Raw genomic sequence first — 27,853 nt, forward strand, 5'->3', positions numbered from 1 at the left:
AAGATCATTCCATCCTCTGAGTATTTCCAGAGAATTGGCACAAAATAGTTTCACATTCCACAGAGCAGCTGTCATTTCTACATTCTGTGCATCCTCCAATGTTTTAGTTAGCTTCCTATTCCTGTGATAAACACCAAAATCAACTCGGAGAACATGATTCTTTGGTTTGCTTTTCTCTATCATAGTTTATCATCAAGGGAGGCCAGGGCAGGAGAGTACAGGAACCTAGAGACAGGAATGGAGGCTGAGACCATGAAGGGAGGTTGCTTACTAGCTTGCTCTTCAAGGCTCTCTTTCCATTCTTATACAACCTAGGATCAACTGCCCAGGAATAACACCACTCACAGGCAGGCGGAGCCATCTCACACCAATCACTAATCAAAAAAAAAAAAAAATGCCCCAGAGTCCTGCCCAGGCCAATCAGATGAAGACAATTCCTTAGTTGGATTTCTTTTTTCCCAGTGACTCTAGCTTGTGCCAAGTGAACAAAAACTCACCAGCAAACACACGGCAATTATATAATTCAAGTATAGTGAGTCTGCACACATCGAAAGGTTATGTTTCCAAAACAGAAACATATGGGCAGGCAAGATGTCTCAGCTGATAAAGACTCCTGCCTGATAACCTAGCCCCATCCTCAGGACCCACAGGGTAAAAGGAGAGACACAAATCCAGAAAGTTGTCCTCTCAAATGCACAGCCCCCCACCCTGCAATGTGCACATGCATACATTAATTAGTTGATGATCAAATGGAAAAGCTGGGTTAAAAAGAAAAGATCTTAGGTTCTCAGACTGATGATATTCATCTCCAGCAGCATCAGTCTTAAATGTTTTCTATAAACCACTGTCCAGCTTATCTTGCATCAAACTTAGTGCAAAGGTCTCACAAGTGGGAGCTCTGGTGCTCCATCAGCTTTGAAGGTTCTGAAGGATTAGCAGCCATGGAGGATAATCTTCATGGATTACTCTGAATTTTAGAACTCGTGCAACTAAAGCCACAGTGATAGTCCATTACTGAGCTAGGAGGAAAATAAGCACATAGAAAACTTCCGTTTTTAAAAATGAGTTATTTGAATGTTAAATGAATAAAGAGCAGTAATAACAATGTAAACAAAAAGTCCAGAATTTCTATTCTTCTATTTTAAATAATTCAAAGAACGTTTAGTCACTCATGATTGTAGTAAGTGGAAGGACAAGATTTCAAGAAAAGAAACAGCGTGGTGTTCCTGCACAAAACTGAATGTTCTTCCTTCCCAAGAAAGTATTCTTCTGCAGGGCATTCCAACCACATTTTCTTCTGCATTAGTGAATAAAACTCTGTTGGGCTATTTATTGTTAAGTGCATCAGCTACTGTCAGTACCAAGTGTCTGAAGATGTAGACAGTTCTAAAAATTAAATGCTTACACACACATATATCTTTAGCCTCTAAGCATATGTTAAATACAAATTATATATATGTATATATATATATATAATTTACAAATCTTTTCTTTCCCATACAATAAAGACTGAGAGTTTAAAAACCTCAGATCTCTGACATTCAGGAGCTGAAATGAGAGGCACAGAGTGAGTGAGAGAGAAATCTCGAATGCAGAACAGACAGGAGGCCTTGGAGGGATACAGGTCACATCCCGTGAAGATGCCAAAGACACAAGACCAGGCACGCCACTATTCCACACATACTTTGTGATGCCACAGCTTGTTTTCCTATCTTTGCCTTTTTTTTCTGCAGTTTTCAAATTGTAATATAATGTCATAGTTAAACTTATATGCAGAGCTAACAAATCAGACATATTTCTTTAAGTTTCAAATTACCTGCCTTCTTAAAATAATTATAGATAGCAACAAAGAAAACTAAAATCCATATTTCAGTCACCACTTTCAAAAGGATTACAAATACACATGAATATTTGTTTAAGTCCATGTGATTATACCTTATACGCACATTTTCACATGTGCAGCAACTGCTTTCTTTAGTAATGAGGAAGGGAACAGAAACTGTGGTTCTCCAAGGACAGGCCTCACGGGGTTTCCACACTGTGATTCATTCTGAAATGAACTGACAAATACTTATCACTGCATTTGGAAAATAATGTCCTTATAATTCAACCTTCAGAATGTTTTTATGATTATTATTGTTCATATTTTCACTTTTATATCAGTCTGTAGGAGCCTTCATGTTCAAAGCTACTCGGACAGTCTTTCTGTAAAGGTGAGTAGTTTAAAATGGTGTTACTGCAGCCCTCCCTATGTACTCCCTTCAAGAAGCAGATGATGTGCATATGTGTTTACTTCCACCCTGTCTCCTGCCTTGATACAGACTCAGCCTGTAATTTGCAGTCATTGTCAAGTAGTTTGCATGGGAATGATTTTGTATTAATGACTATACAATACCATTATAATGTGATATAAAATCTTTACGGGAAATGGCATACCTAAATGAGATTGGTTTGTTACTTTTCTTCCTAATCAATGGCCAAATGGGATAATGTGATGAATATGCAAATAAATACTGAATTTCAGCCTATAACGCCTGTCATGAATTGGCTTCCTGTAAGCACGGCCTACACGTGGGAGCAGACGTGCCAAGCACAGAGGCAGGTGCTTTTGTTTTCTTAAACTAATATGGTTTACGGTTAAAAAATAAAACTGGCAGAAGGCAGAGTGAAAAACCCACTAAAACACAGCAGAGGCACCTGCACATGAACACCAGAAGAGCCCAGGATCCTGGAAGCCTGCGATTTGAGAGATGGGAAGTATGTATTGAGTTGGGCAGAAGGTTATTGCTGGGTGTGGTGATGTGATGGGAGGTGTTTGGAGAGAATCTAATTAGATGGCAGCCAGCATGCTGGAAACAAAAAGAAGGTCACATCTATTCAGCAGCTAAAATGTGCTAATACCAAATTAGATGCTTGGTTGGCATAGCCACCTCTGCATGTGGTAAGTGCTTAAACCTCAGAGAAGCAGTTAATTATCTGGCCTCAATTTGCCAGTCTCCCACTTCAAACCCAACTGTAGCCATATATTTAATGTCATATTTGCAGAAAAGGTAGCCCCCTCCCCATTTATGAAACAGAGTCAATCTCTTTCTCCCCCCAGAGAGCAACATTTAATCACTCCTGTATTGTTGGGGGTTATAATTGGAATTGTGATCATTGCCTTTCCTTGCCTTAGGGGCTTTGTGCTTTCAAAGCCTTCACAGCAAATTCCAGACTCATGCGCAAAGGTTCACTGGTGACCAACCCACAGGCACCTTTATCAAGTGTGTTTCTTTATCAAAAGAAACTTTCCAATGTTCTTCAGTTTCGGGCATGGTTTATAATTGTTTTCATTCCACACTGGCCTTACATCAACATATTGTATAAATAAATATCTGTTAGTTTTTTTTTTAAATTTGATACCTATTTTGCACATTCTTTAAAAAAATGGATGAAAATAATTTTAAAAGATGTACACTGCTGCCTGATTTCTGAGAACTTAGGTGTACTTGCTTTACAGGAAATCCAAGGGCTTTATAGGCAATAAAGATGTCAGTGTTATAATGTCCCTGGTGTTTTGGTCACTATTAAAAGAATCATGTATCAAATAAAGTGCAGTTGGCCCCCTCATGACCACAAGCACTGCACCTGCCCATGCAGACACTCGTGCAGCATCATAAATGACTCTCAGACCCTGAAGAGTGTAAGGAGAACGAGCTTACAGAGAGATTTCATTTGAACAGCTTACGCATTGCTAATTCTATGTGTGACAGACACGTCTAAGGTTCTCTTTATAAGCTTTGAATACATACCCTTTGCCTGTTATATCCTTCTAGATTCTGTGGAACTCTTTCTTTCTTTTTTGTTTTTGTGAAAAGATTAAGGATTAAACAGATGAAAACCAAAAGTAAGCACAAGCAATGCTGGTGGGATTTACTTCTCTGCTATACTTTCCTTAATAAGAGATCTAAAATTGTTCACTACTCTATAAACAAACAAAAGAGCACAAACGCAAGCATACACGTCCTTCGTGCTGCTGGGGGTCGCCACGCAGAGCAGCAGGAACTGAGAGCAGCTGCATTTGTGTGTGTGCGCCCAGTGCAAAATGAAACTATGAAATCTCTTTTGAAAAATGTATTCGTAACTCTTAGGCAGAGCAAGGAAGGGTATATGGGAGAGTTTAGCGTGAGGAAATAATATGATTATATTATATTCTCCAAAAATTTAAAAATTAAAAACAAAAAAATAACTGTTAGGAAGAAACAGCTGGCATTTAACCTGTAACAGGCCCCCCAGATCTCAGCTTAACTGACCCTGGGATGGAAGTACTATTTGAGATTTAAACCCAACACACAGGCAGCAACACATGCCAAACCCAATGAAGATTTAACTCATCAAAGTCCACAGTTCTGCGGAAGTTCCTAAATGTTTTTGTCTTGCTTTTTGGCCTCTGTAGTTCTGCTTTTCACTCACTGTTCTTGCTAACTGTTAACGTGTTTATTTGTGCTTGAAAGCCCACCCTGAGAAAGATTTGGGACTCCAGGCAGATTCTGAATATGCGGTGTCATTATGAGTGGGATAATAAAGACTTTCTATTGGCTTGAGCCTGTGTTCAAGTGGTCTCTGGTGGATACCTCACAACAGAACCAACTGCAACCCCCAAGTCATACTCATAAAGGTCTGGAAAACACCAGTATTGAATCTGATAGCATAGTGGTTTTCAACATCTGGGTTCTGACCCCGTTGGGGTCAAATGAGCTTTTCACAGGGGTCTCCTAAGACAATCAGAAAACACAGATATTTACATTACAATTCACAACAGTAACAAAATTACAGTTATAAAATAACAGCAAAAATAATTAGTGGTTGCAAGTCACCACAGCATGAGAGACTGGGTTAAGGGTTGAAGCGTTAGAAAGGTTGAGAATCACTATTGTTGCAGAAGTATGTGAGCCAAACAAAAGGAAGACAAAAGGTCATGAATTCAATTCACTACCTTCTTTGTATGTTGTCCCCTCGTGTGTGTGTGTGTGTGTGTGTGTGTGTGTGTGTGTGTGTGTGTGTGTTGGTTTTTATCTCAAATGTTTACTTGAGTAGACAGGGATTTCAAAACAGCATGACTGCCACAAAAGAGTAAAATTTGTCTCAGCACTGACTCTTAGAGCCACAGGAATATAGGGGTTCAGTTCTAACAACACAGCTGGGGTATTGCATATTTATTTATTAGAATTTTGCAGAGTCTCAAGGACAGTTAAGGCTGTGGTTTGAATGCATTACTTTCAAAGTTTAGGACTTGCCAATGTGACAGGATTCCTAGGTGGCCTTTCAGAAATGTTTTAAAGGTAGAGAGAGGACTCAGTGGGTAAATGCACTTTTGGTAATGGCACACACCTTTAATCCCAGCACTTAGGAGGCAGAGGCAGAAACAGGCAGTTCTCTGAGTTTGAGGCCAGCTCGATCTACAGAGCAAATTTTAGGACAGCCAGACCTACACATAGAAACCCTATCTTGAAAAATAAAATAAAATAAAATAAAATAAAATAAAATAAAATAAAAGGCACTTGATGTTCTTAAACAGGAACCAGTTTAGTTCTCAGCATCAGATGACTCTGGACAGCTGGCAATTCTAGTTCTCCAGTTCTAGGAGCTGCCAAGACCACCTGAACACACATGCTATACAAGCATATACACAGGCGCACACAACGCACATACAGGTAAAATAAAAATTTGTGAAATACACAATTTAAACAGAAGGCATTTACAGTCAGAATAGGCCTACATTTCCTTATGAAAAGACTGAAGAAAGTTTACCTCTGCCTTGAATGCTGTGTGAGAACACATCCCTCACATTGCTACTTAGCAGAAGAGCTCAGTCAGACCCTCAGCAGACAATCATTAGCTAACTAAGCCATGATCATGGGCTTCTTGTCCTCCAGCACTGTGAGAAATAAATTTCTGTTCTCTATCTGGTACTCATCCTCAGATATTTTTTAAAGCAACACAAAGCAGGCCAAGTGACTTTTTGCAAAAAGCAGGTATACAGAACTCTCCTATCACAAGAGGTTGTTATGTGCATGCCAGCTAGCTAAGTTAGGTAAGATGGTATGGTGGACTTATGCATTTCAAGAACTCTAATTACAATCAAAATTCTGTGCCTATAAGAGAATAAAATCTTCCACAAGTTCTGAAGATAGCACTCCTAAGGCAAAAGCACACTGAACATGTGGTAATATATGTCAAGAAGATAGACAATAACCAAGTTTCTTCCATATAGGGAGAGAAGATGGAGATTAAAAAATAATCCGTGTAATTGTTGACAATCAAAGTATCGAATGTGCCTGAATTGTTGCTTCAATTTCCTTCCCCAGTTAAACAGACATCCCCAGCTGTGCTCAGAGCAAGGAGCAAAGGCTGATTCTGCAAAGGAAAGAAGTAGAGAAAGAACATGTTACTACGGAAGAACTGACTCGGGAGAAAAGAGACTGAGAAAGCACGTAGTGGTTCTCTCTTTTCTCTGAGAAAATAGAAGAGAAAGCTTGAAGGAAGAGACATTGTACTATATTCATATCAAAAGACTAGAGTTCTTACCTTTCTAATTCAAAGGAATGCTGAGAAGGAAATTAAAAGACACACACACACACACACACAGAGAGAGAGAGAGAGAGAGAGAAAGAGAGAGAGAGAGAGAGAGAGATACACACACATACACACATACACGCATACACACATATACACATACACAGAGAGAGAGACTCTTCCACACAGAGACACATATAGAAAAACACATAGAGACATATATACATACACAAACATAGATGCACAGGAAGACTCACCTACACATAGACACATACACACAAACACAGAAACAGACAGGCAGACAGGCAGACAGGCAGACAGACAGACAGACAGACAGACACACACACACACACACACACACATTAAACCCTCCTTAACTCTAAGGTTTCAGCAACAGATTTTGCACTGGAACCAAGACAATAATTTTGGATATAAGCCCAAAGCATCTTGGCAAGATTAAGAAATGGTGCCCTATCCTTAGTTCACGTATTACACAGGGGAGATTGAATAATATGGAGAGATGACTCCATTTTGAATTTACACATTCGGGTATCTTTGGCCTTTTGTATGTTTTATATCCTTTATTTCATTGTCATTATCTTTAAAGAATAAAATCTTATTTTTCAGTTGTTCAAAACAAGCATGAATTTTCAGTAACCACATTAGTATGGTCTAAACACTGTGTCTTTCCAAACTGAAATTTAAAATCTAGGACCCACTGAGCATTATAGATCATACCTTTAGTCCCAGCACTGAAGAAGCAGAGACAGGGGAGAGCTCTGTGAGTCAGAAACCAAACCAGTCCACACAGGAAGTTTCAGGACCATCAGGGCTACATAGAGAATCCTTGCCCTCAAACAAACAAAACAAAACAAAAGAAACAACAGCTAATCAAACAAACAACAAAAACATACAAACAAGAACAAAAATGCTATAAAATGTGGAAGTCAGTGTTATAATATGAAGACAGAGGGTCTTTGGGAAACTAATAGACCATGATGCCCAAGACTTAGCAAAGACAGCCCTGAAAACTTGCCTTGCTCCTTGTACCCAAGAGGACACAGTTGACAGATTTTACCACATTCCATATATGTTGTGCCATCATCATGGAATTCCTGGATTACAGAGCCACAGCCGTTTAGGATGTCTGGTAGATTCCTATCTTGTGATAGATATTCACCTTCCCAGCTCAGCATGGGTTTGTGAAACAAGCTCTATTCTGTCTGACAAGACCTAAAATGATCACAAGTTCATTTCCGCAATAAAGAATACTATTTCCCATGTCATAAATTAGGAATGTGAAAGACGTTATAACATTTGACCATTGATGACCTTCTCATTGTTCAGGCACAGAAGACATTTCTAGATAATTTTTATTTATTCTAAATATTTTTATTTATTCTTTGAAAATTTTAAGTGTATATATTCTATTATATACATCCACGACCACCCCCTCCAATTTCTCTAATTCCCCAGCCCTGTCATCCTTGAAATATCTTTCCTTACCTTTTGTGGTTGCTGTAATTAATAACCCCTGAGTACAATTAGTGCTGTCTACATGTTAATGGATGAGGGATCATCCACTAAGCCAGCAGCCACATCTCCAAAAGAGAGTACCTCTCCATCCCTCAGCAATTATCAACTGATAATAGCTTCTCCACCAAGCTGGGGCCTCAGGAGACTCTCCGCAATCCATGCGAGCATTCTGAGTGACTTAACCCTTCAGGTCTTATGAAGGTACCCACAGGTACTGGGAGTCGATGTATGTAATACATACGTCCAGAACCCTGGACTTCACAGCTCTCCTCCTCTGTCAGCTGTTGCAGCCTTTCTATTCATTCATCCAAGATATTGCCCGAGTTTTGGATATAGAGAACTACATATAGATGATTCACCCATAGCTGAGTGCCCACACTTATGCTTGGCATTGTAATCGTATATAGTTTCCTGCATTAATCGCTGTCCGCTGTGGGGGAGGGGGATGTTTCTCTAACCAAAGTGAGAGCAGCACAGACATATGCGCAGAAAAACAGAAAGAGAGGCAACATGACCACTCCAGGACCTCTGGTCTCCCTGCTTATCAGTTTTTAACCAGATCTCTCATGTGGAGTCTGCAGAGTGGGCCTTGTATCTAGTCAGACTCTGTTATGTTGTCATGCTGAAGCCCCCCATGCCACCATGTGGTAAATCTGCCAGACAGATCTGTGTCATAGCATGCAGGGCCCAGTGTTGTGCAAGGCCATTGATAAAAAGACATCTTTTTAAAAAATGGATTAAAAACCTTTGCTCACAAAAGTTAAATGGTTAATGATGTATTTGCCATTTTACTGAAAAGGTACATGTATGCTAATGAATGGGCATGGCTCTGCTCCAATAAAATTTTATTTATAAATACTAAGCATAGTGACATATAGCCTAGGCACTACATACATAAGAAGTAAGATATAACCCGCGGATCCCGGCCCGCAGCAGCTCTCTGCTCCCAGACCCAGTGAGAGAGAGACCCAACCGCCTGGTCAGGTGGGCACTCCTGAGGCTGCAGAGCGGAAGAGACCACCAACACTGCTCACCCCTGCCCACATCCCTGGCCCAAGAGGAAACTGTATAAGGCCTCTGGGCTCCCGTGGGGGAGGGCCCAGGAGCGGCAGGACACCAGCCTGAGACACCTCCGGAACCTGAAAGAAACAGACCGGATAAACAGTTCTCTGCACCCAAATCCCGTGGGAGGGAGAGCTAAACCTTCAGAGAGGCAGACAAGCCTGGGAAACCAGAAGAGACTGCTCCCTGCACACACATCTCGGACGCCAGAGGAAAAAGCCAAAGACCATCTGGAACCCTGGTGCACTGAAGCTCCCGGAAGGGGCGACACAGGTCTTCCTGGTTGCTGCCGCTGCAGAGAGCCCCTGGGCAGCACCCCACGAGCAAACCTGAGCCTCGGGACCACAGGTAAGACCAAATTTTCTGCTGCAAGAAAGCTGCCTGGTGAACTCAAGACACAGGCCCACAGGAACAGCTGAAGACCTGTAGAGAGGAAAAACTACACGCCCGAAAGCAGAACACTCTGTCCCCATAACTGACTGAAAGAGAGGAAAACAGGTCTACAGCACTCCTGACACACAGGCTTATAGGTCAGTCTAGCCACTGTCAGAAATAGCAGAACAAAGTAACACTAGAGATAATCTGATGGCGAGAGGCAAGCGCAGGAACCCAAGCAACAGAAACCAAGACTGCATGCCATCCTCGGAGCCCAATTCTCCCACCAAAACAAACATGGAATATCCAAACACACCAGAAAAGCAAGATCTAGTTTCAAAATCATATTTGATCATGATGCTGGAGGACTTCAAGAAAGACATGAACACACTTAGGGAAACACAGGAAATCATTAATAAACAAGTAGAAGCCTACAGAGAGGAATGGCAAAAATCCCTGAAAGAATTCCAGGAAAACACAATCAAACAGATGAAGGAATTAAAAATGGAAATAGAAGCAATCAAGAAAGAACACATGGAAACAACCCTGGATATAGAAAACCAAAAGAAGAGACAAGGAGCTGTAGATACAAGCTTCACCAACAGAATACAAGAGATGGAAGAGAGAATCTCAGGAGCAGAAGATTCCATAGAAATCATTGACTCAACTGTCAAAGATAATGTAAAGCGGAAAAAGCTACTGGTCCAAAACATACAGGAAATCCAGGACTCAATGAGAAGATCAAACCTAAGGATAATAGGTATAGAAGAGAGTGAAGACTCCCAGCTCAAAGGACCAGTAAATATCTTCAACAAAATCATAGAAGAAAACTTCCCTAACCTAAAAAAAGAGATACCCATAGGCATACAAGAAGCCTACAGAACTCCAAATAGATTGGACCAGAAAAGAAACACCTCCCGTCACATAATTGTCAAAACACCAAACGCACAAAATAAAGAAAGAATATTAAAAGCAGTAAGGGAAAAAGGTCAAGTAACATATAAAGGGAGACCTATCAGAATCACACCAGACTTCTCGCCAGAAACTATGAAGGCCAGAAGATCCTGGACTGATGTCATACAGACCCTAAGAGAACACAAATGCCAGCCCAGGTTACTGTATCCAGCAAAACTCTCAATTAACATTGATGGAGAAACCAAGATATTCCATGACAAAACCAAATTTACACAATATCTTTCTACAAATCCAGCACTACAAAGGATAATAAATGGTAAAGCCCAACATAAGGAGGCAAGCTATACCCTAGAAGAAGCAAGAAACTAATCGTCTTGGCAACAAAACAAAGAGAATGAAAGCACACAAACATAACCTCACATCCAAATATGAATATAAAGGGAAACAATAATCACTATTCCTTAATATCTCTCAATATCAATGGCCTCAACTCCCCAATAAAAAGACATAGATTAACAAACTGGATACGCAACGAGTACCCTGCATTCTGCTGCCTACAGGAAACACACCTCAGAGACAAAGACAGACACTACCTCAGAGTGAAAGGCTGGAAAACAACTTTCCAAGCAAATGGTCAGAAGAAGCAAGCTGGAGTAGCCATTCTAATATCAAATAAAATCAATTTCCAACTAAAAGTCATCAAAAAAGATAAGGAAGGACACTTCATATTCATCAAAGGAAAAATCCACCAAGATGAACTCTCAATCCTAAATATCTATGCCCCAAATACAAGGGCACCTACATACGTAAAAGAAACCTTACTAAAGCTCAAAACACACATTGCACCTCACACAATAATAGTGGGAGATTTCAACACCCCACTCTCATCAATGGACAGATCATGGAATCAGAAATTAAACAGTGATGTCGACAGACTAAGAGAAGTCATGAGCCAAATGGACTTAACGGATATTTATAGAACATTCTATCCTAAAGCAAAAGGATATACCTTCTTCTCAGCTCCTCATGGTACTTTCTCCAAAATTGACCATATAATCGGTCAAAAAACGGGCCTCAACAGGTACAGAAAGATAGAAATAATCCCATGCGTGCTATCGGACCACCACGGCCTAAAACTGGTCTTCAATAACAATAAGGGAAGAATGCCCACATATACGTGGAAATTGAACAATGCTCTACTCAATGATAACCTGGTCAAGGAAGAAATAAAGAAAGAAATTAAAAACTTTTTAGAATTTAATGAAAATGAAGATACAACATACTCAAACTTATGGGACACAATGAAAGCTGTGCTAAGAGGAAAACTCATAGCGCTGAGTGCCTGCAGAAAGAAACAGGAAAGAGCATATGTCAGCAGCTTGACAGCACACCTAAAAGCTCTAGAACAAAAAGAAGCAAATACACCCAGGAGGAGTAGAAGGCAGGAAATAATCAAACTCAGAGCTGAAATCAACCAAGTAGAAACAAAAAGGACCATAGAAAGAATCAACAGGACCAAAAGTTGGTTCTTTGAGAAAATCAACAAGATAGATAAACCCTTAGCCAGACTAACGAGAGGACACAGAGAGTGCGTCCAAATTAACAAAATCAGAAATGAAAAGGGAGACATAACTACAGATTCAGAGGAAATTCAAAAAATCATCAGATCTTACTATAAAAACCTATATTCAACAAAATTTGAAAATCTCCAGGAAATGGACAATTTCCTAGACAGATACCAGGTATCAAAGTTAAATCAGGAACAGATAAACCAGTTAAACAACCCCATAACTCCTAAGGAAATAGAAGCAGTCATTAAAGGTCTCCCAACCAAAAAGAGCCCAGGTCCAGATGGGTTTAGTGCAGAATTCTATCAAACCTTCATAGAAGACCTCATACCAATATTATCCAAACTATTCCACAAAATTGAAACAGATGGAGCCCTACCGAATTCCTTCTACGAATCTACAATTACTCTTATACCTAAACCACACAAAGACACAACAAAGAAAGAGAACTTCAGACCAATTTCCCTTATGAATATCGACGCAAAAATACTCAATAAAATTCTGGCAAACCGAATTCAAGAGCACATCAAAACAATCATCCACCATGATCAAGTAGGCTTCATCCCAGGCATGCAGGGATGGTTTAATATACGGAAAACCATCAACGTGATCCATTATATAAACAAACTGAAAGAACAGAACCACATGATCATTTCATTAGATGCTGAGAAAGCATTTGACAAAATTCAACACCCCTTCATGATAAAAGTCCTGGAAAGAATAGGAATTCAAGGCCCATACCTAAACATAGTAAAAGCCATATACAGCAAACCAGTTGCTAACATTAAACTAAATGGAGAGAAACTTGAAGCAATCCCACTAAAATCAGGGACTAGACAAGGCTGCCCACTCTCTCCCTACTTATTCAATATAGTTCTTGAAGTTCTAGCCAGAGCAATCAGACAACAAAAGGAGATCAAAGGGATACAGATCGGAAAAGAAGAGGTCAAAATATCACTATTTGCAGATGATATGATAGTATATTTAAGTGATCCCAAAAGTTCCACCAGAGAACTACTAAAGCTGATAAACAACTTCAGCAAAGTGGCTGGGTATAAAATTAACTCAAATAAATCAGTTGCCTTCCTCTATACAAAAGAGAAACAAGCCGAGAAAGAAATTAGGGAAACGACACCCTTCATAATAGACCCAAATAATATAAAGTACCTCGGTGTGACTTTAACCAAGCAAGTAAAAGATCTGTACAATAAGAACTTCAAGACACTGAAGAAAGAAATTGAAGAAGACCTCAGAAGATGGAAAGATCTCCCATGCTCATGGATTGGCAGGATTAATATAGTAAAAATGGCCATTTTACCAAAAGCAATCTACAGATTCAATGCAATCCCCATCAAAATACCAATCCAATTCTTCAAAGAGTTAGACAGAACAATTTGCAAATTCATCTGGAATAACAAAAAACCCAGGATAGCTAAAGCTATCCTCAACAATAAAAAGACTTCAGGGGGAATCACTATCCCTGAACTCAAGCAGTATTACAGAGCAATAGTGATAAAAACTGCATGGTATTGGTACAGAGACAGACAGATAGACCAATGGAATAGAATTGAAGACCCAGAAATGAACCCACACACCTATGGTCACTTGATTTTTGACAAAGGAGCCAAAACCATCCAATGGAAAAAAGATAGCATTTTCAGCAAATGGTGCTGGTTCAACTGGAGGGCAACATGTAGAAGAATGCAGATCGATCCATGCTTATCACCCTGTACAAAGCTTAAGTCGAAGTGGATCAAGGACCTCCACATCAAACCAGACACACTCAAACTAATAGAAGAAAAACTAGGGAAGCATCTGGAACACATGGGCACTGGAAAAAATTTCCTGAACAAAACACCAATGGCTTATGTTCTAAGATCAAGAATTGACAAATGGGATCTCATAAAACTGCAAAGCTTCTGTAAGGCAAAGGACACTGTGGTTAGGACAAAACGGCAACCAACAGATTGGGAAAAGATCTTTACCAACCCTACAACAGAGAGAGGCCTTATATCCAAAATATACAAAGAACTCAAGAAGTTAGACCGCAGGGAAACAAATAATCCTATTAAAAAATGGGGTTCAGAGCTAAACAAAGAATTCACAGCTGAGGAATACCGAATGGCTGAGAAACACCTAAAGAAATGTTCAACATCTTTAGTCATAAGGGAAATGCAAATCAAAACAACCCTGAGATTTCACCTCACACCAGTGCGATTGGCTAAGATCAAAAACTCAGGTGACAGCAGATGCTGGCGAGGTTGTGGAGAAAGAGGAACACTCCTCCATTGTTGGTGGGATTGCAGACTGGTAAAACCATTCTGGAAATCAGTCTGGAGGTTCCTCAGAAAATTGGACATTGAACTGCCTGAGGATCCAGCTATACCTCTCTTGGGCATATACCCAAAAGATGCCTCAACATATAAAAGAGACACGTGCTCCACTATGTTCATCGCAGCCTTATTTATAATAGCCAGAAAATGGAAAGAACCCAGATGCCCTTCAACAGAGGAATGGATACAGAAAATGTGGTACATCTACACAATGGAATACTACTCAGCTATCAAAAACAACGAGTTTATGAAATTCGTAGGCAAATGGTTGGAATTGGAAAATATCATCCTGAGTGAACTAACCCAATCACAGAAAGACATACATGGTATGCACTCATTGATAAGTGGCTATTAGCCCAAATGCTTGAATTACCCTAGATCCCTAGAACAAACGAAACTCAAGACGGATGATCAAAATGTGAATGCTTCACTCCTTCTTTAAATGAGGAAAAAGAATACCCTTGGCAGGGAAGGGAGAGGCAAAGATTAAAACAGAGACTGAAGGAACACCCATTCAGAGCCTGCCCCACATTTGGCCCATACATATACAGCCACCCAATTGGACTAGATGGATGAAGCAAAGAAGTGCAGACCGACAGGAGCCGGATGTAGATCGCTCCTGAGAGACACAGCCAGAATACAGCAAATACAGAGGCGAATGCCAGCAGCAAACCACTGAACTGAGAATAGGTCCCCTATTGAAGGAATCAGAGAAAGAACTGGAAGAGCTTGAAGGGGCTCGAGACCCCAAAAGTACAACAATGTCAAGCAACCAGAGCTTCCAGGGAATAAACCACTACCTAAAGACTATACATGGACTGACCCTGGACTCTGACCCCATAGGTAGCAATGAATATCCTAGTAAGAGCACCAGTGGAAGGGGAAGCCCTGGGTCCTGCTAAGACTGAACCCCCAGTGAACTAGTCTATGGGGGGAGGGCGGCAATGGTGGGAGGGTTGGGAGGGGAACACCCATAAGGAAGGGGAGGGGGGAGGGGGATGTTTGCCCGGAAACCGGGAAAGGGAATAACACTCGAAATGTATATAAGAAATACTCAAGTTAATAAAAAATTAAAAAAAAAAAAAGAAGTAAGATATAGCATAAGTTGTTCTAAGATACTAGAAGCAACCACGATTTTTTTCTCACTGTTTTGTCACTTAGCATGATGCTTCTGTGAACAAATGTGTAGGGTCTCCCCCACATTTCAACCAATTCCTTGTCAGGACCAGCAGGGCTCTTCTAATTCAATTCTGACCTTGTCTTACTGGATGTCTCTTCTGAACACAGATGGTGAGGGCTAGCATCCAAGACTGTCTTGCACACCAGGTGCCAATTGTAAACCCTTGGCTGTAGTCTGTGCTTTTAGCCAACTGGCTATGGATCGGGCTTCCCAAGTCGCCCTCTGTATCTTTGAGGAATTTGCTACAGGTTCACTCAACCCTGGAGCCACTTCTCTATGATTGGCGAATACTTCTAAAGCACGTGGAAGAACAGCATGGAGCGGGACAAATGAAACAAGCAGGGACTTCTGTGCCTTGTGTGGGCTGCCCTGTGTTCAGCTCTCCGTAGTCTTCTGGTTTTGTGTAGGCGTCACTGAAGAGTTATGACTGATTAATTCTTGGTCAATTGCAGTGGAATTTAGTCTCTCAGCTAAATTCTTTCCATCTTCAGAAATCCAGGACTGGGGATGAAATCCAACCTTATACTGCCAAGATCTTTCAGTGGCCAGCCCTTATCTTAAAGGTGTATAGGACCTCACCCATCGGGATACTCATTAGCAAAACGATGCATTATTGGAGATTTCAATCAAATTAGGAGCTATATATCACGGTATCAAAGTAGCCTGCACACACAGGGAATATGGGGACACTGATTCTGCTTCCCTTACTGCTGACTTGACCTGAGGAGAGTGTACTCAGGAAATACATGAAGGCAGTTTCTCTTGCTAATGAACAGGTAGTTCATCCCCTCCCTCATGTAACGTTGTGCTTCTTACACAAGGGAATAATAAAGCAATGCTTTGTTCTTTGCCATTTGCTTGTATTCATTTGAGACAGGTCTCACTTTGCAGCTCTCCCTGGCCTTGAACTCACAGAGATCCTCCTGCCTCTGACCTACAAGTATTGTGATTGAAGGTGTGGGCTACCACATCCGGCATATTCTCCATATTTCTCATCAGATGCTTGTGAAAGCTGTGCTTTTACAGTGAGGTGAGGTCAAGCTGGTTTAAGTGTTTTACTAGTAGTATGGAGGCTTCACATGCAGATATGTCTGCTATGCAAACAAACATAAAACAAGGGAAGACGAGGAGGGTCATCACCATCAGGAAGCACACTGCTTTGCACATCCCTGGTAGTGGCCCAGAGTATGAGGAGAGTTCTTATACTTTGCTAACATGGCAGGAACTAAACTTGACTGCTGATTTGAAATTATTAACAATTCAAGGATATCTATCTACTAGTTCTTAGGGGTTCATGTAAAATAATGAGAAAACTGCAATATGGATCTGGGGAATCCTGTGCCAATCAAGTCAAGCATTTTGCTCGGTGCTTCCCCTTACTCAGTCCTATTTAGCTTGTCAAGAGTCAGGTCTGGGGAGGAGTGACCAGGGAAAGATGAGAGCACACTAGCCTACCTGTGCAAACCTCCCCAACCTTCCCTGATGCTTGGAAATGGTACATATCTCTCTGTCCTTCCCTTTCTTTGCAACCGGGACAGCTCTGTCTTCTCCCTAATCCTAATAAGGACCCTTCAAAATTATTTCCTGTCTTACCAGGGGTCCAGATGACATCCTTGTCAATAAGTATGCAAATAAATTACTCTTCTAATAAACTATTCCTGAACATGAAAAGAAAAGTCTGTACAGAGAGAAGCTGGAAACCGACCGCATTTTTGGCTTAAAAAATTAGGAAATGTCAGTTTCATATAACATAAAACGTTTATATAACAAAGTAAAACTTTCTGAATACTTGAAACTATTTAGAAATTTTCAATATAGAAATAATTTCAGAGTGAGTTGAATAATGTGATAAGGCAATGAAGGATAGGCAAATTTAAGAAAAAACAGACTTTGGAAATAAATGCAATTAAAATTGTAAATTTTCAATATAGTCAGACAAGTATGTGCAATAAGGACATGCTGCAAATATGATGGAAGAAAAATAGATAATACATCATGGTCAGTCATAAACAAAAACTATGAATGAGAAAACCATGTAGAGATTTGATGATGTTGATAAGACGACATTATAGACTGTATTTGTTTGTCATCCCGATGACCTACACAACAGATTTCCAGGAAAACAACACTGATTTGTAACAGTTGTAAAATGACAGTACTATGGACATCTGACTGAAATAGAAATTCTTGACTCGAAACAATGAACAAATTACCAGGAATTTTTTCCACACTGTTGCCTCGTTACAAAAGTTGTTAATTTTGCCTTTCGTGGGGAAATAGTGAAGATTAATGAAATAACCCCTGCTCTAACATTCCGATAGAATTTGGGAAAATAAGGCCTTATCTGCTCTAGTGAGGCGTACCACACTGTTCCTAAGAAGAAAATCAAATTGCTTTTGCTCAGCTGCATACAAGACCCCAGGCCTATCATCTGATATCTCCCATGATCTACACAGTCATGGGACTATTATGTCATAACATAAATTCCTTCTGTAACTTTTTACTTTCTTATGAAATTGGGTGAATTAGAATCAAAACACATACGAGTCCATTTACTAACAGCCACACGCCTTCAACTGTTCATTCTTATCACAATGAGGCGTTATTATTTCTAATCTCGTGTGTGTGCCTGGCTGCTCTAACCCTGTTAATGCACAACCGTCAGAGACTATTGACAAGTAAATGACGAAGGCCATCATTTCCTTTTGAATAAATAATAAGCGAGCTCCACGGGCCCCCACCAACTGAGCATCCTCAAAGCCAAGTACAGTTTGAGTGTTTCTCACATACTTTTCTATGCACTGTGTGATTACCCTGAAGACAAAATGCTGTTAGTAGCATTTTATAGATGCACAAACTAAGCAGAGGTGAAGTCACTTGACCATGATTACCTAAATAATAATAGGAGTCACAGGGACCCTCGCTAACAGGCATTTGACCTTCACCTTCTGTAGGACCTGCACTAACAGCACTAATGGGCATTTGTCCTCACCTTCCATGGTTCTTGCGAAATGCAGCTTACAATTTGATATATCCCCTTAACACTAATAACGAAACCTGCAAATGTATGAGGAAGATCAACCAAATACTGAAAATGCAAGCTAGGAACACGTGTGATTTACAAACTATTAAACATATTCTGAAACAGGAGGCTCAGTTTTGTTGATGCTCAGGAAATACTCTAAATATGTTAGCCAATACTTACTAAGTATTCACAAAAAAATTAGTTCATTTTATCCACAGCAAAATGATTTATTAAACATTTAAGTTATGCGGGCTGACCTTTTTTTTTAAACACATGATTTCCATGGTTGGATTAAGGAGTAGAATTAAATCTATTCTTATATACTATTTTTCTGTTGTTGTCTAAGTGCCCTTCTGAGAAGCCTTTGAAAACGTGAATACACAGCTTGCTGACCCCCTCCAGTGTAACTTTAATTTTTTAAAAGCTATTTATGATGGTTTTAAGTGTTTTAACCTCTTTTAGCCCATCATCCACCAGAGGTAGTGGAAAAGAAAGGATATGGGGGAGGGGGGGTGGGTGGACCTGTTTAGAAAGGTTCTTTGGGGCAACTCCCATCTGTGTTGTCTGGAAATTGGCAGTTCAGTTCACAGGTTAGTAATGGCAGCTTGATCTAACCTGTAAACACGTCAGCAGCAGCAATGGCATGACCTAGCAGAACAGCCATTCCTCAGCCTTGGCTCAAATCAGCAGGAGGGACCCAGGTGGATGCCAGGAGAAGTTCTTGGCTGTGTCTCTTTCAGGGAAGCAGAGATCAGTGAAGACTTGAGCCACACAAGCGTTGTACAGCTAGCTCTATAAGCAAGTCTAGCTCTGTCTTCTTCACAGTCAGTCGAGACCTATTTGTACCCTCCAAACATCACGTGCCCTCCATGTGTCTTGCCTCAGCACATGCACCTGTGTCAGCTGACATCACTCTGCTGCCCATCAGCCCAAGTCTACTGAGTCAGTATAAACGCTGAGGCAGACTGCCAGAAAGTTTTGGTGCATTTCTCTCTATGGAGGCCAGGCAAATACAGCTCAACTACACAATACATGTGAACCAATACATGCATGTTGTTAGCAAAGAATCCTTCGTCATGTGCCCGTGCATGTACTTGCTTTAACAAAACATCTTTTCATCTGTGTCTGCTTCATCTAAACATTCCTTCACGTGTTTGCCCCAACCAAACACTGTCCAATGCAAATGACTTTCCAAGGAACCTCTAAGTTTGCACTTCACCCCAGGTTGCTATCTAATTGTGTCCCTGCTCCAGACTGTAAAAGTATTTCACTTTAGGTAGGTAGACATCTTGAGTGGATAGGAAACCATTTGCAGGTTGACCACTGTGAGAAACCTTTGAGAGTTTTTACAAACTGCAACAACCATGTTTTATGTGGTAGTTTTCAAGTAGCTCCTCACTTCCTTTTGGAGACAGGAACCCTCAGGCTAACCTTGAACTTCCTTTGTAGCCCAAACCATTCTAGAAGTGTGGATTCTTTAGCTTGCCTCCTAAGTTTTGTGATAATGGGTGTGTGCTACTAGGCCCAGTGCCCCAGTATTTTTCCTTCTACTATTAATAGCGGTGGAAGAAAAATGTTTGCTAGATCAGGATTGATTGAGACAATGTGGCAATAAAAGAAAGAGAAAACTAACCTCTATGGAAGCAGACTTGTTCTTTAATCAGAGCAATTGAAGGTCACACCAATTTCTCCTGAAGAGTGCAAAGTATGCCGGAGTGCGGGGACTCAGGGACTCAGGCAGAAGAGGGAACTTCTAAGGGAAGTTTTATTAGCAGATGTGTCCTTTATACTTCCAAGACTAAATGATATCAGCAGATGTTCTTGTCAGGTATTCCAGTCAGGTTGGTGTTCTTATCTGTACGCTGAGTCAGGAGCTGCTCAGTGTCTTTGAGTTTCCTTGTTTTAGGTCATTAGCCCTGCAAGTGTAGCCAGATCATTTTCCTTTAGCACGGTTACTGCACTATGTAGAATCAAAAGACATTTTTGTTCTGAATGGACTCAGTCCCTTTTGCCTTGCACTTTATTGGGTGAGGTAAACCTAAACCGAAACATCCCTTGTCCTCTCTGAACCAGAAACTAAAGAAGTCACGTCATGCTAACACACTGTGTCTGGGCCACTCCTGAAAGCAGCAAGCCTGACTCCAGCCGCTTTGTGGATCCAGATAAAGGGCAGCAACCCTTGGGGAAGTTTGTGTGTGACAGAAAAATAAAGGATGGGGAAAGTTCTCAAGTGGTAGCAAGTGGTAAGTCTAGACAGAAAATAAGTCCATAAATGGAAATTTTTTTGAAAAGTTACTAACACCTTGTATGTTGGTTATGTCACGACAATAACGAAGGTCCAGTGGTTCACAGAACCCAGTTTTGCCATATTTGCATAATAAATTCCTTCTGCCAATTCCTGCCAAGTCATCAGGCTTCTAACAGTCCAGGTGGACCAATACAGCCCAAGTTTCCTCTCACTCACTACGAACTGTCCCAGCTCTATTTAAGGTCAGTGGTTCTTGACAGTTTGTCACCATTTTCTTTTGAATAGCTAACCGTAATAATAGCTAAGTGTGAAGTACTTGCATATATAACCATGAACTTGAATGAGTAGAGTAACCTACATCTCAAGAAAGTGTCTGATAATCTAAGTTTCACCTGGGTGGTGTTAGAGTTAGCAAAAGAATATGTAGGAGCAGTAAATAGCAGACCCCACTCTGAACAACTCTGCAGAATTCATGGTGGGTGGATAATTTGCATGCTTCTGCAACAAAATTGAGGCAAATACAGAGAAAGCAGGTGATGAGAGCTGTCAGCTCTCCACATCGGGATCAGGGAGAGGCGGGTCTTGACAATGCTGCCTGCTTTGTGATTTTGCTGCAGAAATATTTTGCATAGAGATTCGTTGGACTAGGTCAAGTACAGCACTTCCTCTAGGTTTCTCCTAGTCTGAACTATCTGAGGAACTTGGATACCCCAAACCCACAGTCATTAAGCCCGTGGAAATTGCCTGAGCTAACCTGGTTGTCTCCTTGAGTCCAGCAGGACAAGCTGACAGAAATGCAGGGTGTTTTTTTTTTTTTTGTGACATTATTTTTTTCTCCAGTTTTAGTTGAAATTGACTTACAAGCAAAATAACAATCATTACCTCGAGCTAAAGGATTCTCATGTCCAGGAAGAAAAATGCAAAAGCTAAAGTGCGGGTGTTGCTGCGCTTGAGGCTGAGCGAAGGTCTGCGACATGGAGAGCAGCGTCCTGACACCTAACTTCTTCCTGTTGTAAACACCTACAACCTGGGAAAGTCTCCTAACATGAGCTCCCTCTAATACAGAAGTTGTTACTATCAAGAGAACTCATCTTTTGAGTCCCAAACACAAGTCTTCCTAAAGAAGAAAGGGGAACTGTTTACTTCTGACACCTGCTATTGTTTTGGCCTAGAGGCCTGACTGCCTCACAGCTCCCTCATAAACAAAGGGAGATTTTATTGACCAATTCATTTTCAGAGAGACTTGAAAAGGCATTAAGCAATCAATTCCCAGCACAGTGTCCAATTTGGGTCTCTCATTCTCTCCTGCCAGAAAGGAACCTGCAAGCAATAGCAGCACAAATCATTCATGCAGGGGACAGACAGGCGTTATTAAATGAGGGGGCTTTGTCCTCGCCCCTCCCCCCTGCCCTTTTTGGTTTCAATATTGAAAAATTTGAGATGATTAAGATTTATTTACTCCTGTGAGGATTGTGATGAATTCTTCACAGAAAACCAGATTCGAATCACACAAGCAATTAACAGGTTTATTGTGGCAGTGACAAAGGCAAGGGGAAACCGCCTTGGCTTGTCTGACCAACAGCTCTCTCAAGGAGAAGGACATTTTTTGATAGCCAAGGTCTTTCATTGTGAGCACCTGCAAGTGACTTCAGCACGGTTGAATTTCATTTCTCTTTGATGTACAGTAGCTAATTTGAAGGAAACAGTGGCTCTCTCGTCTCATTTTTTTGTGGTTTAGAATATAACACATTCACCTCAAGGCATCTGTGTAATGGAAGATAATCACTGATTAAAGATTCTGCTCGAATTCTAATTTCTATGTTTCCACAAAATAGTTTTCTAAATTTTCTTATTTTGTCATTTTATATAAAATCTTAGTCAAGAAAATAATTGTAAATCTAAGGTATCACTATTTCATTTAAAAATACGCTTTTATTTGGGTCATAATAATTGAAAAGCCTTAGACACTGAATCTATTTGATATGTTATATGTCATTTTTTAATTCTTTCTTCACCTGCCCTACATGCAGTTTTCCAAAATTAATTTATTTTTTAAAGGCCAACAATTTCCATATTCTATTTCCTATTTGTAAAGAAGCTATGTTCAGGAAAGCAGAAATAGCTTTGTTTGTTGTATAAAAGTGGCTACCACCTTATTAAGGGAATGAAGCGCACACTACCAGTTCCTTCAAGTTACACTTGACCTCTTTCAGATAACTATGTCCTACTTCTTCCAGAAAGAGAAAAGAAGAAATGCCAGGAGTCAGGACTGGGGCAAAGCGTCTTTATTGACTTCCTCCCTAGTAATAAGCAGACTGAATTACAAAGTGATTTCCCCAAATGACAGAACATACAAAAAGCCTGCTGCTACTGGAGTAAACTACTCACCCTGAAGTCCACGAGTAAGGAGGTGTAGGTTGAAGGAAACTTTTAGCACAGCAGAGTTGAGGCTGACTGTTAGAAGGAGATGAGGTCATGGGGGTGGGGGAGTCTGCTTAGCATATGCCCGAACATCTGGAAACTTCAGTTTCTATTAGTCTCCATTTCCCCTACGTAAACTTTTATCAGGACTGTTTGGAAAGAAATTCTAATAATAAAAGTTGTTGGCATATTCATAACAATGCTAGAAATGAATGGGTACTGATCTCACAAGTTTCTATTTCGTGTTCGTATTTTTGTGAGTAAAGACAAAATTCTAGTGTAGTAGGGAGCTTAACAAGTACAATTCTCTTGAAACACTTAACAATCTAGATTGTTATGCTGCTTTATATTCTGTGATTCTAGAATTTTCCTTTATGTAATTTTAATTCTGTTACTGCTAATATTGCTATCATACTGTCATAATTTTCATGAACAGATAGTTGCCCTTTCTCTCTGTATTTCTTTTTGCTGAGGAACAATATAAAATTGCAGTTCATGAAGTATGTCATCATAAAATCTGTTTTAACCTGAATTCCTCATGTCTTAATTTATGAACCTCCACTTTCTAGATTTTTCTTTTTTTTTTCTTTTTTTTCCCTTTATTTATTTATTTTTTATTAACTTGAGTATTTCTTATATACATTTCAAGTGTTATTGCCTTTCCCGGTTTCCGGGCAAACATCCCCCTCCCCCCTACCCTTCCTTATGGGTGTCCCCCTCCCAACCCTCCCCCCATTGCCGCCCTCCCCCCATAGTCTAGTTCACTGGGGGTTCAGTCTTAGCAGGACCCAGGGCTTCCCCTTCCACTGGTGCTCTTACTAGGATATTCATTGCTACCTATGGGGTCAGAGTCCAGGGTCAGTCCATATATAGTATTTAGGTAGTGGCTTAGTCCCTGGAAGCTCTGGTTGCTTGACATTGTTGTACTTTTGGGGTCTCGAGCACCTTCAAGCTCTTCCAGTTCTTTCTCTGATTCCTTCAACGGGGGACCTATTCTCAGTTCAGTGTTTTGCTGCTGGCATTCGCCTCTGTATTTGCTGTATTCTGGCTGTGTCTCTCAGGAGCGATCTACATCCGGCTCCTGTCGGTCTGCACTTCTTTGCTTCATCCATCTTGTCCAATTGGGTGGCTGTATATGTATGGGCCAAATGTGGGGCAGGCTCTGAATGGGTGTTCCTTCAGTCTCTGTTTTAATCTTTGCCTCTCCCTTCCCTGCCGAGGGTATTCTTTTTCCTCATTTAAAGAAGGAGTGAAGCATTCACATTTTGATCATCCGTCTTGAGTTTCCTTTGTTCTAGGGATCTAGGGTAATTCAAGCATTTGGGCTAATAGCCACTTATCAATGAGTGCATACCATGTATGTCTTTCTGTGATTGGGTTAGCTCACTCAGGATGATATTTTCCAGTTCCAACCATTTGCCTACGAATTTCATAAACTCGTTGTTTTTGATAGCTGAGTAATATTCCATTGTGTAGATGTACCACATTTTCTGTATTCATTCCTCTGTTGAAGGGCATCTGGGTTCTTTCCATTTTCTGGCTATTATAAATAAGGCTGCGATGAACATAGTGGAGCACGTGTCTCTTTTATATGTTGAGGCATCTTTTGGGTATATGCCCAAGAGAGGTATAGCTGGATCCTCAGGCAGTTCAATGTCCAATTTTCTGAGGAACCTCCAGACTGATTTCCAGAATGGTTTTACCAGTCTGCAATCCCACCAACAATGGAGGAGTGTTCCTCTTTCTCCACATCCTTGCCAGCATCTGCTGTCACCTGAGTTTTTGATCTTAGCCATTCTCACTGGTGTGAGGTGAAATCTCAGGGTTGTTTTGATTTGCATTTCCCTTATGACTAAAGATGTTGAACATTTCTTTAGGTGTTTCTCAGCCATTCGGCATTCCTCAGCTGTGAATTCTTTGTTTAGTTCTGAACCCCATTTTTTAATAGGGTTATTTGTTTCCTTGCGGTCTAACTTCTTGAGTTCTTTGTATATTTTGGATATAAGGCCTCTATCTGTTGTAGGATTGGTAAAGATCTTTTCCCAATCTGTTGGTTGCCGTTTTGTCCTAACCACAGTGTCCTTTGCCTTACAGAAGCTTTGCAGTTTTATGAGATCCCATTTGTCGATTCTTGATCTTAGAGCATAAGCCATTGGTGTTTTGTTCAGGAAATTTTTTCCAGTGCCCATGTGTTCCAGATGCTTCCCTAGTTTTTCTTCTATTAGTTTGAGTGTGTCTGGTTTGATGTGGAGGTCCTTGATCCACTTGGACTTAAGCTTTGTACAGGGTGATAAGCATGGATCGATCTGCATTCTTCTACATGTTGCCCTCCAGTTGAACCAGCACCATTTGCTGAAAATGCTATCTTTTTTCCATTGGATGGTTTTGGTTCCTTTGTCAAAAATCAAGTGACCATAGGTTTGTGGGTTCATTTCTGGGTCTTCAATTCTATTCCATTGGTCTATCTGTCTGTCTCTGTACCAATACCATGCAGTTTTTATCACTATTGCTCTGTAATACTGCTTGAGTTCAGGGATAGTGATTCCCCCTGAAGTCCTTTTATTGTTGAGGATAATTTTAGCTATCCTGGGTTTTTGTTATTCCAGATGAATTTGCAAATTGTTCTGTCTAACTCTTTGAAGAATTGGATTGATATTTTGATGGGGATTGCATTGAATCTGTAGATTGCTTTTGGTAAAATGGCCATTTTTACTAAATTAATCCTGCCAATCCATGAGCATGGGAGATCTTTCCATCTTCTGAGGTCTTCTTCAATTTCTTTCTTCAGAGTCTTGAAGTTCTTATTGTACAAATCTTTTACTTGCTTGGTTAAAGTCACACCGAGGTACTTTATATTATTTGGGTCTATTATGAAGGGTGTCGTTTCCCTAATTTCTTTCTCAGCTTGTTTCTCTTTTGTATAGAGGAAGGCAACTGATTTATTTGAGTTAATTTTATACCCAGCCACTTTGCTGAAGTTGTTTATCAGCTTTAGTAGTTCTCTGGTGGAACTTTTGGGATCACTTAAATATACTATCATGTCATCTGCAAATAGTGATATTTTGACCTCTTTTTTCCGATCTGTATCCCCTTGATCTCTTTTTGTTGTCTGATTGCTCTGGCTAGAACTTCAAGAACTATATTGAATAAGTAGGGAGAGAGTGGGCAGCCTTGTCTAGTCCCTGATTTTAGTGGGATTGCTTCAAGTTTCTCTCCATTTAGTTTAATGTTAGCAACTGGTTTGCTGTATATGGCTTTTACTATGTTTAGGTATGGGCCTTGAATTCCTATTCTTTCCAGGACTTTTATCATGAAGGGGTGTTGAATTTTGTCAAATGCTTTCTCAGCATCTAATGAAATGATCATGTGGTTCTGTTCTTTCAGTTTGTTTATATAATGGATCACGTTGATGGTTTTCCGTATATTAAACCACCCCTGCATGCCTGGGATGAAGCCTACTTGATCATGGTGGATGATTGTTTTGATGTGCTCTTGAATTCGGTTTGCCAGAATTTTATTGAGTATTTTTGCATCGATATTCATAAGGGAAATTGGTCTGAAGTTCTCTTTCTTTGTTGGGTCTTTGTGTGGTTTAGGTATAAGAGTAATTGTGGCTTCGTAGAAGGAATTCGGTAGTGCTCCATCTGTTTCAATTTTGTGGAATAGTTTGGATAATATTGGTATGAGGTCTTCTATGAAGGTTTGATAGAATTCTCCACTAAACCCGTCTGGACCTGGGCTCTTTTTGGTTGGGAGACCTTTAATGACTGCTTCTATTTCCTTAGGAGTTATGGGGTTGTTTAACTGGTTTATCTGTTCCTGATTTAACTTCGATACCTGGTATCTGTCTAGGAAATTGTCCATTTCCTGAAGATTTTCAAGTTGTGTTGAATGTAGGTTTTTATAGTAAGATCTGATGATTTTTTGAATTTCCTCTGAATCTGTAGTTATGTCTCCCTTTTCATTTCTGATTTTGTTAATTTGGACGCACTCTCTGTGTCCTCTCGTTAGTCTGGCTAAGGGTTTATCTATCTTGTTGATTTTCTCAAAGAACCAACTTTTGGTTCTGTTGATTCTTTCTATGGTCCTTTTTGTTTCTACTTGGTTGGTTTCAGCTCTTAGTTTGATTATTTCCTGCCTTCTACTCCTCCTGGGTGTATTTGCTTCTTTTTGTTCTAGAGCTTTTAGGTGTGCTGTCAAGCTGCTGACATATGCTCTTTCCTGTTTCTTTCTGCAGGCACTCAGCGCTATGAGTTTTCCTCTTAGCACAGCTTTCATTGTGTCCCATAAGTTTGGGTATATTGTATCTTCATTTTCATTAAATTCTAAAAAGTTTTTAATTTCTTTCTTTATTTCTTCCTTGACCAGGTTATCATTGAGTAGAGCATTGTTCAATTTCCACGTATATGTGGGCATTCTTCCCTTATTGTTATTGAAGACCAGTTTTAGGCCATGGTGGTCCGATAGCACGCATGGGATTATTTCTATCTTTCTGTACCTGTTGAGGCCCGTTTTTTGACCAATTATATGGTCAATTTTGGAGAAAGTACCATGAGGAGCTGAGAAGAAGGTATATCCTTTTGCTTAAGATAGAATGTTCTATAAATATCCGTTAAGTCCATTTGGCTAATGACT

General features: G+C 40.3%; 1 long non-coding RNA gene across 1 annotated transcript; it reads left to right on the plus strand.

Moving 5' to 3' along the window:
- The first annotated feature begins 2,552 nt into the window (after positions 1-2,552).
- LOC148006278 (uncharacterized) lies at positions 2,553-16,376 on the plus strand. The gene is made up of 3 exons (XR_015687229.1): positions 2,553-2,757; positions 6,348-8,992; positions 15,431-16,376. It is a non-coding gene; the product is annotated as an uncharacterized LOC148006278 (long non-coding RNA).
- The last annotated feature ends 11,477 nt before the right edge of the window (positions 16,377-27,853 follow it).

This window comes from Rattus norvegicus, chromosome 4 (assembly GCF_021556685.1).
Source record: "Rattus norvegicus strain SHRSP/BbbUtx chromosome 4, alternate assembly SHRSP_T2T, whole genome shotgun sequence".
NCBI lineage: Eukaryota > Metazoa > Chordata > Mammalia > Rodentia > Muridae > Rattus > Rattus norvegicus.